The sequence below is a fragment of the Adiantum capillus-veneris genome, chromosome 3 (assembly GCF_014529385.1).
Source record: "Adiantum capillus-veneris isolate H3 chromosome 3, ASM1452938v2, whole genome shotgun sequence".
In the NCBI taxonomy this organism is placed as follows: Eukaryota; Viridiplantae; Streptophyta; class Polypodiopsida; order Polypodiales; family Pteridaceae; genus Adiantum; species Adiantum capillus-veneris.
In genome coordinates, this window is record NC_140933.1 from 27,108,078 (window position 1) to 27,121,257 (window position 13,180).

Below are 13,180 nucleotides of genomic sequence, written 5' to 3' on the forward strand. Positions count from 1 at the left end.
ACCAATGCTAGAAAGCATCTCAATGTAGTCATCTTGACCACCGGAGAGAAGACTTCATCAAAGTCAATGCCTTGTTCTTGCTTAAAGCCCTTGGCAACAAGCCTTGCTTTGTACTTTGGCTGACTATCATGAGCGGTGATCTTATACCTGTAAACCCATTTACAGGGTAGAGCCTTTTTGCCCCGTGGTAATTTAACTAGCTTCCATGTCTGGTTTTTATGCAGAGCTGTCATCTCTGACTGCATGGCCAATTGCCAATTCCCGGAGTCCTTCATTTGCACTGCTTCCTTGTAACATGAAGGCTCATTACAATCAGTCAGCATGACATAGTTCATAGATGGAACAAACTGATCAGGAGGTCGTAGGATACGTCCAGATCTACGCAAAATAGGTGGCTCAGGCTCAGCCACAACCTGTGGTTCCAATCTATCTTGTCCTTGCTCCTCTTCATCCCTAAAATTTTGTCTTGCACATGCAGGTCCATCTTCTTGGAAGACAACTCTTCTAATCTCCTCAACCCTCTCTGGTTTAGAATGATATTTGGCTTCATTAAAGTGAACATCATTGCTGCGGATAACCTTTCTAGATTCGGGATCCCAAAGTCTGTACCCCATCTCACCAGAATTACCATAGCCTAGAAAGATGCACTTTCTACTCTTTGGCTCAAGTTTGTTCCTAAATTCCTTTGGAACGTGAGTATATGCCTCACAGCCAAAGACTCTGAGATGCTTGTATGAGGGCATTTTGCCTGACCATACCATCTCTGGCACTGAATCCTTCTGCAAAACCTTGCTAGGAGATCTATTTATAAGATGAACAGCTGTTGATATAGCTTCAGCCCAAAACCCATTTGGCAATTGTGCATTAGACAACATACTTCTGACCTTCTCTTGTATGGTCCTATTCATCCTCTCAGCAACACCATTTTGAGGAGGATTGTAAGGAGAAGTAAGTTCATGTTTTATACCTTTTGACTCACAAAAGTCCTGAAAGGCTTTTGAAACATACTCTCCACCATTGTCAGTGTGTAAGCATTTAAGCTTCTTGCCACTCCGATTCTCCACAAGTGTCACAAACGTTTTGAAAACACTAAACGCTTCATCCTTGTGCTTGAGAAAGTAAACCCATACTTTCCTCGAGTAATCATCTATAAATGTCATAAAGTAAGAAGCTCCCCCTAGCGATAGGTTAGGCATAGGTCCACACAAATCACTATGAACAAGTGCCAACTGTGTATCTCTTCTACTGCTTCTATGCTTATGTGGCTGCTGTGTTTGCTTACCATACACACAATGTTCATAGAATTCAAAATCATTAAATGAAAAGCCAGGTAAATAACCAGAACGAGACAAGATTTCCATTCCCTTCTTGGACATATGTCCTAACCGGCTATGCCACAAAGAAACGTTCGACTGCTCGGTTACATTGATTACATTTTTAGAGACATTTGATACATAAATCATGTAAAGTCCTCCAGGCTTTACTCCATGTGCTACTGTCATAGAACCCTTGGATATCTTCCACATGTTCTGTCCAAAAGTGGTGACATAGCCAGCATCATCAAGTAAACCTGTGCTGATCAAGCTCTTTGTAATTGCGGGAACATGTCTCACATTCTTCAGCGTGAAAGAAGAGCCATTCTGAAACTTCAATTGAACATCTCCAACACCTAAGATCTCACATGTCTGCCCATTGCCTAGCCGAACATGATCTTTAGTGGTCACATAAGAGGTAAACCACTCCTTGTTTGGAGACACATGAAGTGATGCCCTTGAGTCTATAATCCAGTCACTCAGTGCATTTCCATCAGATGCTGTAAGAAGAGCTGAGTCCATTGTATTCTTCAAGAAGTAGATGTCTCCTGACACTAGACTGTCATCCTCTGCAACAGTGTTTGTCACATTTATTTCTTGAATCTTCATTGAGGACTTGTTCTTCTCACCATGGTCTTCCGCTTTCTCTTTGCCTTTTTCTTCTTTCCATTCTCTGCAGTCTCTTTTCATGTGACCCTTCTTGCCACAATGGTAGCATTCTATGTCACTCTTGCCTTTAGCACTGCGGGACTTGCTACGAGACTGATTCGTCTTTCCACCTTTGTACTTTTCTTTGGTCCTTCCCCTGACAACTAAGGCTGTTCCTTTGCCTTTGTCCATTGTCTTTCTATTGGTTTCTTCAGTAAGCAGGCTTCCTTCTACACCTTCTATGTTCAAACCATCTGGAGGTGCAGAATTACTCAAAGCTGTGCGAAAAGTGTCCCAAATTTCCGGCAATGTGATCAACAGGAACATAGCTCTAACAGGTTCATCAAACTTGACACCTTGAGCTGACAACTGACTATAGATTGTGTTGAATTCATTCAGATGATTGGACATAGGTGTCCCTTCTTTCATCTTCAAGTCAACAAGCTTCTTAAGCCAGTATACCTGTGAAGCAGCACTTTGCTTCTCATAAAGATCACTCAGCTTTAACCATGCTTGATAAGCCGACATCTCGTCTGCTACATTGAAGTAAACGCTTTCTGCCAAAGTCAGCATAATGGTAGAAAGTGCCAATTCATCCATTTCGCTCCATTCATCTTCGTCCATATCTTCTGGTTTTATCCCCTTGAGCTTTATAGGTTTTATCTGCTTCTTTTGTACCAACACGTGCCAGATCTTCTGCTTCCACAATGGGAAATTGGTTCCATCCAGCTTCTTGATATTGTAAAGAGCAGTGTCCTGTGATCCAGCCATAGCTACGCTTCATAGTAGTTTACTTCCCTGGGAAAAATTCGGCAGAGTTTCCCCTGTAAACTGACCTCTGAACCAATATTAACCTGTCAAATGAACCAAGAAAGCTTTAGATTCTGCATAAATTTCGGCAGAGTCTCCTTTGTAAAATGGCTCTGGTGTACTCAAAAAACAGACCAAAAAACAGCTCAAAAAACACTGTCTCTCTGACACTGTAAGCTGCGGGTAAACCTGTCCTGCACCTGTACTGTTTCTCACTGTCCTGTCACTGTCCTGTAAGCATAGACTGTGACAATGCCTCAACGGCAGTAAAGCAAAGATGCAATCTCAACTGTCTAACTCACAGTCAATACATCCTAGCTGCCTATCTAAGGGTGCTCGAGGGATTGCTCCAAGACCTGTATCACCGAAAGGATCTCAACATTCAAGAATCCCCCAACTCAATAAAACCTCACTCGACCCTCAACAAAGGCTGCAGTAAATTTGACAGTACATAGACTTCCCACAAAGTCATACATCCACAAATTTCCCACTGTATGCTGTAACCGTTGCGGCGGTTGTTTGCTGCGTGACTCACAGCCAGCAAACCCTCAAAAGACATACATCATTTCTGACAATACATCCCATGTGGAAGTACCTGCAATGTCTGGATGAAATATTGAATATCAAGCAGCAAACACAAGCTACCTGATGAACTAGTGGATTTCGCCTACAGTCTGTGTGTAGATGCGCTCGTGTCGTATGTGACACGCCTCCAAGAACTGTGAGCCGTCCTTCGATGTGTAGACAACCACAAATCAACACTCTGGGAGTGTCGATATCCTCAGCACCTACAGTCGTAGGCCAAAAACCCCAAACTTTGCAGAGTCGGATCTGCACCCGTCGAGACCACGTAGTCGAAAATGGCCTGCGCAGACCTTTGTTGAAGCCGAACGGTGGCCGAGATGACCTCAGAATGAAATTCTGACCTCAGGCCGTGTCTTTGCCTATCGAATTTCACTCCAATCTGAGCTGGTGACTCTAGCCTCCTGCAGTGCTGCTCCGAGCCTCGATTTGAGCTCTGATACCAGTTGAAGGAGTACGAGCGGAAGTGCGACGCGAGAGAGAGTGCGAGAAGAAGAGCACGACGATATGGTGAACTCGCTCTACTGTAATGTGTAGAGCATAGTGAGTTCTTATTAGGTTTTTACAAAAGAATATGTGTACATACCTGGCGGCCCGCCCACTTACCTGGGCGACCACATTGGGCTTTATACCCCAACACTACTGTCATAGAACCCTTGGATATCTTCCACATGTTTTGTCCAAAAGTGGTGACGTAGCCAGCATCATCAAGTAAACCTGTGCTGATCAAGGTCTTTGTAATGGCGGGAACATGTCTCACATTCTTCAGCGTGAAAGAAGAGCCATTCTGAAACTTCAATTGAACATCTCCAACACCTAAGATCTCACATGTCTGCCCATTGCCTAGCCGAACATGATCTTTAGTGGTCACATAAGAGGTAAACCACTCCTTGTTTGGAGACACATGAAGTGATGCCCCTGAGTCTATAATCCAGTCACTCAGTGCATTTCCATCAGATGTTGTGAGAAGAGCTGAGTCCATTGTATTCTTCAAGAAGTAGATGTCTCCTGACACTAGACTGTCATCCTCTGCAACAGTGTTTGTCACATTTATTTCTTGAATCTTCATTGAGGACTTGTTCTTCTCACCATGGTCTTCAGCTTTCTCTTTGCCTTTTTCTGCTTTCCATTCTCTACAGTCTCTTTTCATGTGACCCTTCTTGCCACAATGGTAGCATTCTATGTCACTCTTGCCTTTAGCACTGCGGGACTTGCTACGAGACTGATTCCTCTTTCCACCTTTGTACTTTTCTTTGGTCCTTCCCTTGACAACTAAGGCTGTTCCTTTGCCTTTTTCCATTGTCTTTTTGTTGGTTTCTTCAGTAAGCAGACTGCCTTCTACACCTGCTATGGTCAAACCATATGGAGGTGTAGAATTACTCAAAGCTGTGCGAAAAGTGTCCCAACTTTCCGGCAATGTGATCAACAGGAACATAGCTCTAACAGGTTCATCAAACTTGACTCCTTGAGCTAACAACTGACTGTAGATGGTGTTGAATTCATTCAGATGATTGGACATAGGTGTCCCTTCTTTCATCTTCAAGTCAACAAGCTTCTTAAGCCAGTATACCTGTGAAGCTGCACTCTGCTTCTCATAAAGATCACTCAGCTTTGTCCATGCTTCATAAGCCGCTTTCTGCCAAAGTCAGAATAATGGTAGAAAGTGCCAATTCATCCATTTCGCTCCATTCATCTTCGTCCATATCTTGTGGTTTTATCCCCTTGAGCTTTATAGGTTTTATCTGCTTCTTTTGTACCAACACGTGCCAAATCTGCTTCTTCCACAATGGGAAATTGGTTCCATCTAGCTTGTTGATATTGTAAAGAGCAATGTCTTATGATCCAGCCATAGCTACGCTTCACAGTAGTTTACTTTCCTGGGAAAAATTCGGCAGAGTTTCCCCTGTAAACTAACCTCTGAACCAATATCAACCTATCAAATGAACCAAGAAAGCTTCAGATTCTGCATAAATTTCGGCAGAGTCTCCTTTGTAAAATGGCTATGGTGTACTCAAAAAACAGACCAAAAAACAGCTCAAAAACACTGTCTCTCTAACACTGTAAGCTGTGGGTAAACCTGTCTTGCACCTTTACTGACTCTCACTGTCCTGTAAGCATAGACTGCAACAATGCCTCAACAATAGTAAAGCAAAGATGCAATCCCAACTATCTAACTCACAGTCAATACATCCTAGCTGCCTATCTACGGGTGCTCGAGGGATCGCTCCAAGACCTGTATCACCGAAAGGATCTCAACATTCGAGAATCCCCCAGCTCAATAAAACCTCACTCGAACCTCAACAAAGGCTGCAGTAAATCTTACAATACATAGACTTCCCACAAAGTCATACATCCACAAATTTCCCACTCTATGTTGTAGCCGCTACGGCGGTTGTTTGCTGCATGACTCACAGCCAGCAAACCCTCAACAAACATACATCATCTCTGACAATACATCCCATGTGGAAGTACCTGCAATGTCTGGATGAAATCTGGAATATCAAGCAGCAAACACAAGCTACCTGATGAACTAGTGGATGCCGCCTACAGTCTGTGTGTAGATGCGCCCGTGTCGTATGTGACACGCCTCCAAGAACTGCGAGCCGTCCTTCGATGTGTAGACAACCACAAATCAACACTCTAGGAGTGTCGATAACCTCAACACCTGCAGTCGTAGGCCGAAACCCCAAATTTGCAGAGTCGGATCTGCACCCGCCGAGACCACGTAGTCGAAAATGGCCTACGTAGAACTTTGTCGAAGCTGAACGGTAGCCGAGATGACCTCATAATGAAATTCTGAGAACACCAAGCCCATTGGGCTTTCCCACAGGATTTGGGGCCGTGTCTTTGCCTGTCGAATTTCACTCCATCTGAGCAGGTGACTCTAGCTACCTGCAAATGCTGCCCCGAGCCTCGATCTGAGCTCTGATACCAGTTGAAGGAGTACAAGCAAAAGTGCGACGCGAGAGAGAGTGCGAGAAGAAGAGCACGACGATATGGTGAACTTGCTCTACTGTAATGTATAGAGCATAGTGAGTTCTTATTAGGTTTTTACAAAAGAATATGTGTACATACCTGGCGACCCGCCCACTTACCTGGGCGACCACATTGGGCTTTATACCCCAACAAGAATAACCAAAGCTAACATGCCCCCCTTCCTAATCTAAGAATATTGTCCTTCCCTAGCTTGTAGAGAGTTCTCGCAATTAGAGAATGAGATCCACATTCCTTTAGTAGCTTCCGTGCTCTATCCTTACGAGCTCCTTCAATGGAAAACCATTAAATAAAAAGTTTACAATCTTCTCACTCCATTCAGGCATGGTCTTGACTAGGAATAGCGAAGTATTGGGCAATTCATCATCAATTCTAGTAGGGACTTCACCATTGGGTATGTGAGAGAAATGAACAACCATGACATGTCTTTTATCGAGTCTCACCACAATGATAAAATCAAACTCAAGTAGAATTTATAATCATCATGTAATTATTTCCTTGGAACATGGTTTGTTGACTAGATACAACAACGCTTGATGATTCACATAAAAAACAAACTTGTTAGCAAGAAGGTAATAATGAAATTTCTTTACTGCATAAATCAAAGCTAAACCTTCTCGCTTTGTAGTGGTGTAGTTCCTTTTAGCATCATTCAATCGGTGACTTGCAAAGCTAATAGAGTAGTCCAATTTATGTTCTCTTGGTTGAGCTAGAAAACACGCAATAGCAAAGTTTGATGCATCAGTATGCACATGGAAAATTACATTCCAATCGAGCACTTGTAGGATTGGGACACTTTTCAAGGCCCTGTTTAATAACTCATAAGCATGGTCACATCCACAGTCCAGTGAAACTCGATTAGAAGCTTGTACAATGGGCGGGCTATCTCGGTAAAGTTTAAAATAAACCACCAATAATAACCAACATGGCCCATGAATCTTTGAACTCCCTTATAGTTTGTAGGTGGTGGAAAACTGGAAATAGCTTTAATTTTGCGCTCATATGTGGAAATCCCATTCTTAGATACTATATGCCTCAAAATGACTCCATGTTTAACCCAAAATTGTCACTCGAAAGGGTTTAATGAGATGCGGTACAGTCTACACCTTTCAAACACTTTTCGTAAACATGATAGATGTTCCTTCCAAGAAAAAGACACAAAGGTTATCTAAAAAAGCTAACTCCCTTAAATATTCCCTAAAAGCAGTGTTTATTAATCTTTGGAATGTAGCAGTGCAATGGTTAAGCCAAAAGCCATAACACAAAATGCGAAGACTCCGAATTCTGTTATAAAGTGGTTTTAGCTTGGTCCTCTAGTGCAATCATGATTTGATTGCAACCAGAGCACCTATCTAAAAAGCTATAAGGTTCCTTGCCTGCAACTCTTTCAAGCACATGTTCCAAATATGGCAAGGGGTAATGGTCTCTCCTAGTGGCTGCATTAACCTTCTTGAGATCCACGCACACTCTTGAGTTTCTCATTCTTTTTTGATACAATAACTATTGGAGACATCCATTCTGAGTGCTCAATAGGGTATATGAATCCACATTTGATAAGATTTTTGAGTTCTTCCTAAACAATATTTTCATAGTTTTAGGATTCATTGAGTAGGGTCTTTGTTGGAATGATTTAGCAGTGCTAATAATCAAAATTATATGTTACACTACAAAAGGTGGGCGCCCTTTATGTCATGATATGTCCAAGCAAATATGTCCTTGAATATCTTGAGGAGCTCCTTCAATACATATTCCTCAGTCTTTATCAGATCTTATACAATGAAAACAATTTTGGACTCCTCACCTGTGTCTGCTAACTCTATCTCCTTAACTATCACCGGACGATCCTGATGGGAATGGGATCCTGCTAGCTAGGGTGGATGAAAGAGAAACATAGTGTAAGTGTATGAGGGTGTGTGTAAGCAAGATTATCACTCAAGTGAATTAGGTTCCAAGATAGAACTAGCTTGGACTCATTAACACAATCTTGAGTATTGACTTAGATTAGCACAGGCTCACCATAGGCAAGCATGTAGTGCAAAATAGAGTTGTTGTTTATTCATTCATGAAAATGAGTTTTAAGTAGCTCTACAGCCTTGCACCACATCATGTGGGCTAATTCCACTCTTCTCTCATTGACTCACACTTTAGGACAAAGCTCACACTTTACAATCCTCCCCTTGAGATTTGAACTAAGACAAAATACCAAAGATGAAATATCCACACAGGATGATAAGTTGGTATCCACATAGGATGGTAATATCCACACAGGCTGACAAAATCCACACAGGATGATAATATCCACACAGGAAAATAAAATATCCACACAGGAAAATAAAAGTCCTCCCCTACAAGTAGAGAGGCCGCATCTTCAAAGTACGTCTTCATAAAAGACAAGGTTGTTCTCGCCTTCGTCTTCTTTGTCTTCTACCATGTGAGCTAACCCTTTGATAGGTCTCTTCCCTTTGTAGCTTCTATTGTTGCTTCTACTACTCCTGCTTTCTCCACTACTACTACCTCCATTTGAGTAGCATCGAGAAGTAGGGTGTCCATTCTTACCACATTTTTTGCAAGGTTTGTTTGTGTAGCAGTCTTTTGCTACATGTCCCATTCTTCCACATTCATAACACTTTCTTCCAATTGATAATGTTGATGGCGAATATCTTCCCCTTGAGGATGTCATGACATAAGTCCCTCCTTATGATGTTAATGAACCTTTTTGCTTTCTTTCTTTTGCTTGGATTGAGTTGATGACATCTTGAAAAGGTGGAGCCGGTTCTTTTTCTTCAAGAATTGAGACTAAGTGGTCATAAGATGGTGGAAGTGCACTTAATAGTATGGCCACTTTGTCGTCTTCTGGTACTTCAACCTGCATGTAAGTGAGCTATGTGACAATGCTCTTAAGCCTACTTACTAGGCTAGCAATGTCCTCCCCTTCAATCATGGCGATCTTGTAAAGTTGTCTTTTGAGGCTAACTTTACTTCTTTTGGCCGTGGCTCCAAAATTACTTTCTAGGACATGCCAGGCTTCATGTGCATGCTTACATTCGTCTATGAAATGCCAACATAGTTGTCATGCAAGGAAGTGATGATAATTCCTAATGCTTGTTCGTCCTTGGCCAAATTTTGCACACTGCTATGAGTGTAGATGCCCTAGTGTGCACTCCATCGGGTTCGGCTTGTTGCTCTAAGGCAGTGCTGATGACAAACCATAAATATTTTTTCATTAGATAACCTCTTAACTTTGTTTGACAGGTGTGAAACCCTTCCCTGTTGTATTTTTCTATTCCCTTGTCCCCCATTTGTGCTAATAGAGGGGTCTTAGCTTAGGAAACTCTCCTAGCCAATGTCTACATCTTTACATGGTGCACAAGAACTTGAAATTTATTTGAAATTGTTGTGCTCGGTTCGGTTCATTTCATTGCAAGTTGAGAGAGAGAGAGAGAGAGAGAGAGAGAGAGAGAGAGAGAGAGAGAGAGAGAGAGAGAGAGAGAGAGTGCGCTCCTTGCCGCACTGTCGAAGCAAGGGACTTGCCGATACACCGTGTGCGAGCCACAAATGGCTCCCAGCACACAACAAGACTAATCTAGCAAGCTCAAAAGAGGGCAATGGTGTGTCACTCACCGCTCTATGCTCCTGCCGTGGAGGATTCCTCGCCGCGATGAAGAAGAAGCTGCAGTCGTGCCGCGCTCAACCGCTTCGCCGTCGTCGTGCCTTCGTAATGCTCGATCTCACACACACTCTCCCTCTCTCTCTCTCACACATACACACATACACGAGGAGGTGAAGAAGAAGAAGATGGAGATGGAGATGGAGCAAGAGCACTCTTCTATTGCACAAATGAGAGAATGAGTGAATTTTAGGTTTAGTTGGCTTTTATATGAGCTCACCCCATTCACACTTGGGCGCCCATGCTTAGCCAACTAATCCCTTGAATGTCCCAGTTAGAGTGCGCCTCTCATCGGCGATCACTCTTACCCTTTTCCTATTGGTCCGACAAGCCCGGTACCTGACTCTACCAAATACATAATACACGTCCGTCCTAGGTGATGGGGTGTCCGTGAGCCATGAGGGTTAACATGCCCCCCTTCCTGATGTAGATTCCGTCCTCGGAAGCTATTTGAGTTGAAGCTCATTCGTCGAGGTGGAAGAGCATTTGAGATGAATGTCCTTAGCCTTCTTCAGTCACTACAAAATCAAACAACATTGGCACAGTAATTGCATTCTCATAAGTGATTAAAAAGCATATGCAGTTTTAGGTAGACAGACAAATTGATTGGTAAAAGAATTTCAAACAATTTGTCAGCAATGAACATTAAATTGCAATGTAATCAAATGCATAAACAGATGTAAAGGTAAAAAATTAAACAAGTCTGGGGTCGCTAATTTGACGGTCGAAAGGCACTAGAGATCGAATATTAATACCATGGGTAAGCTTCTTAATTTTGTGTGGTCAATTAAGTTGTTTAATTGTGAGAGCCAAGTATTCATGTTCGAGGGCTGACTAGAGGCTATATCTAGAAGACCTTGTAGTTAAGCTACCATAAAAGGAATTTCTCATGAAATCATCGCCTGACTGATTACGTTTTCTTTGACCCCCCAAAGTCTTTTCACAGTGATTCAATTTTGATGTGTGTGCTTATTTTGTATGCCTTGGGTTTTTTGCTTTTCAAGTAAAAGCGCCCATACTGAGAACCTCTAGGGCTCTAGTACCATAGGCAATACATGTGAGTGAAGTACCAAATCAGGCTGAGATTTCTCTTCCAGCTTAAGATTTTACAGTGTGGCACTTTGATATTTTGTTTGTTCATTTTCAACATTTTAATTTTGTAACTTTGGGGGGTCATATAACACTGATACACCTCCCCAGGCTCATCACACCAGTAAACTCCCTTTATAATACTTAAGCTAAAGGTCAATAGGGTCAAGCCCACTAGAAAGCCCTAGTACATTTCACACAATGCTGCCTAAATCGGATTAAGAACCTAAGTAACCATTAATTATTAGGAAGGCATTCCCCATGGTATTAAGAGAAGATTTCTAACACCTAACTTGATTAAACTAGTTTGTCGGACTGCTTGATTTTTAAACCTAGACAAGTGATTATGACAAAAAATTACATTGAATTAAATGTTTGATACTAAGCAAATGCGGTGAATATTAGGCTACCAATCACAATTAGACCTGACAATTATAGATGCAAAAAAGATAAGGGGCAATGCTAATGGACAAGAAACACCTGTTTGTGTCGATGGTCGCGCTTGATTTGAAGAGTGAGTCGAGATAAAGATTCCATGAAGGTCCAAATCCTACCAATAGCAACACGTTCCTGTACACACTAGGAAACAAAAGGTACACACTAGGAAACAAAAGGAATACCTCCAGGAGGCACATTAGTGGAAAAAGGTACCAACACTTATTGAACACAACAAAAAACATAAGGAACCCTAACCTAATTATTTGCACTCCCCTTAGAGAGTCAAGGGAATAGGATATTGTAGAGGTTGGGGGGAAACCATAAGGCTAAACCCCTATCTTCGTCGTCGAGATAAACAAAGTCATCATCCATGAGACCATATGTGCCATCCGTGTAGTTGTGTAAATTTTCTTCTTCATCATAGGTGCCCATGTTTACTAAGAAGGTCACTAGACGCCTAGAGTCATCTTGGTCAAAAGGGTAGGCTTGTGCAATGGGAGAAACGCTTTCTACTAAGTATGGATCAGACGTGGTCAAGAGACGTATCAGCCATTCTAACTCCTCAAAATTCCTCTCACATGCTAGCGTACCTATCAAATCCCATTCACATGCAAGCACTGGAAAGACCATGTGAAATATTTGTGAAAAGTAACGAGGGTACCTCTTACCCAAGGTAGGAGTGGATGACTCTAGCGTACTAGCCATATGTGTACACGCAAATAGATGATGGTTAGAGTGCAAATATTAGAAGGGTCGTGTTCTTGTGCATAATTTGTTTTTATGATTTGTGTTATGGCTCTTGCTCTTTTACTTTTTAATCTTGTTTTTGTGAGTATAAGGCTTTATATATACATTCCCTAAGATCGGAGATTAAGAGGTCAGGGAGAAAGGTTGAGAGGGAACCAAGTGAATGTTGGATGTCCACAAACACTCCCCCCTTCCTTGGGTAGATCATACCGTTTGAAATGATGTCGTCACCCTTTGAAACCAATTGTTCCAGTTGGTAATAGGTCAGGATTTTTGCCAGTAGTTTTCTATTACCCTAGGTGCCTCGTCAAGTTGCAAGGGTGGTAAGGTACTCTCCCAGGATCGAACTTGAAGTGGTTCATCAGGTGATTCTTGAACATTGGGAGGTGTGGATTCTTTTGTAGCTTCATGGAGGTCCATTACTATAGATGGAGGCTGTGTAGAAGCTTTTACCTCTATGAATGTATTACATGAGGAGCTAGAAGCTTCATGGAACTCCCCCCTTCCTGAGCTAGGTGGAATAAATTGGTTTTGCCTTGGAGCCCAAACTAGCTCTGGACTAGGTGTGTAGCATTCTGTGATCTTTCCCTTCCCACGGTCTGCCATTGGCTTTAGCGTTACACTGTTTGACTCATATGGGCTTGTTGTCAATAGGGAAGGACACATTTTACGTTTAGGTACCCAAATTTGTTCATTTCCATCATAGTAGCCTTGGGCTTCTAATAGTTGTTTTGGAATCCATCGTGATTTGGTCTTGACTCTCCTAGGGCGCGCTCTTGGTTTTCCCAGGAAATTTTTTCTTGGAATGGATAGGAGGGTTGAGGTAGTTGGATGTAAGGCCTTGGGGACCCATTGATATGTACTCTTAGGTCGTGCAGGTTGAGTACTTGCA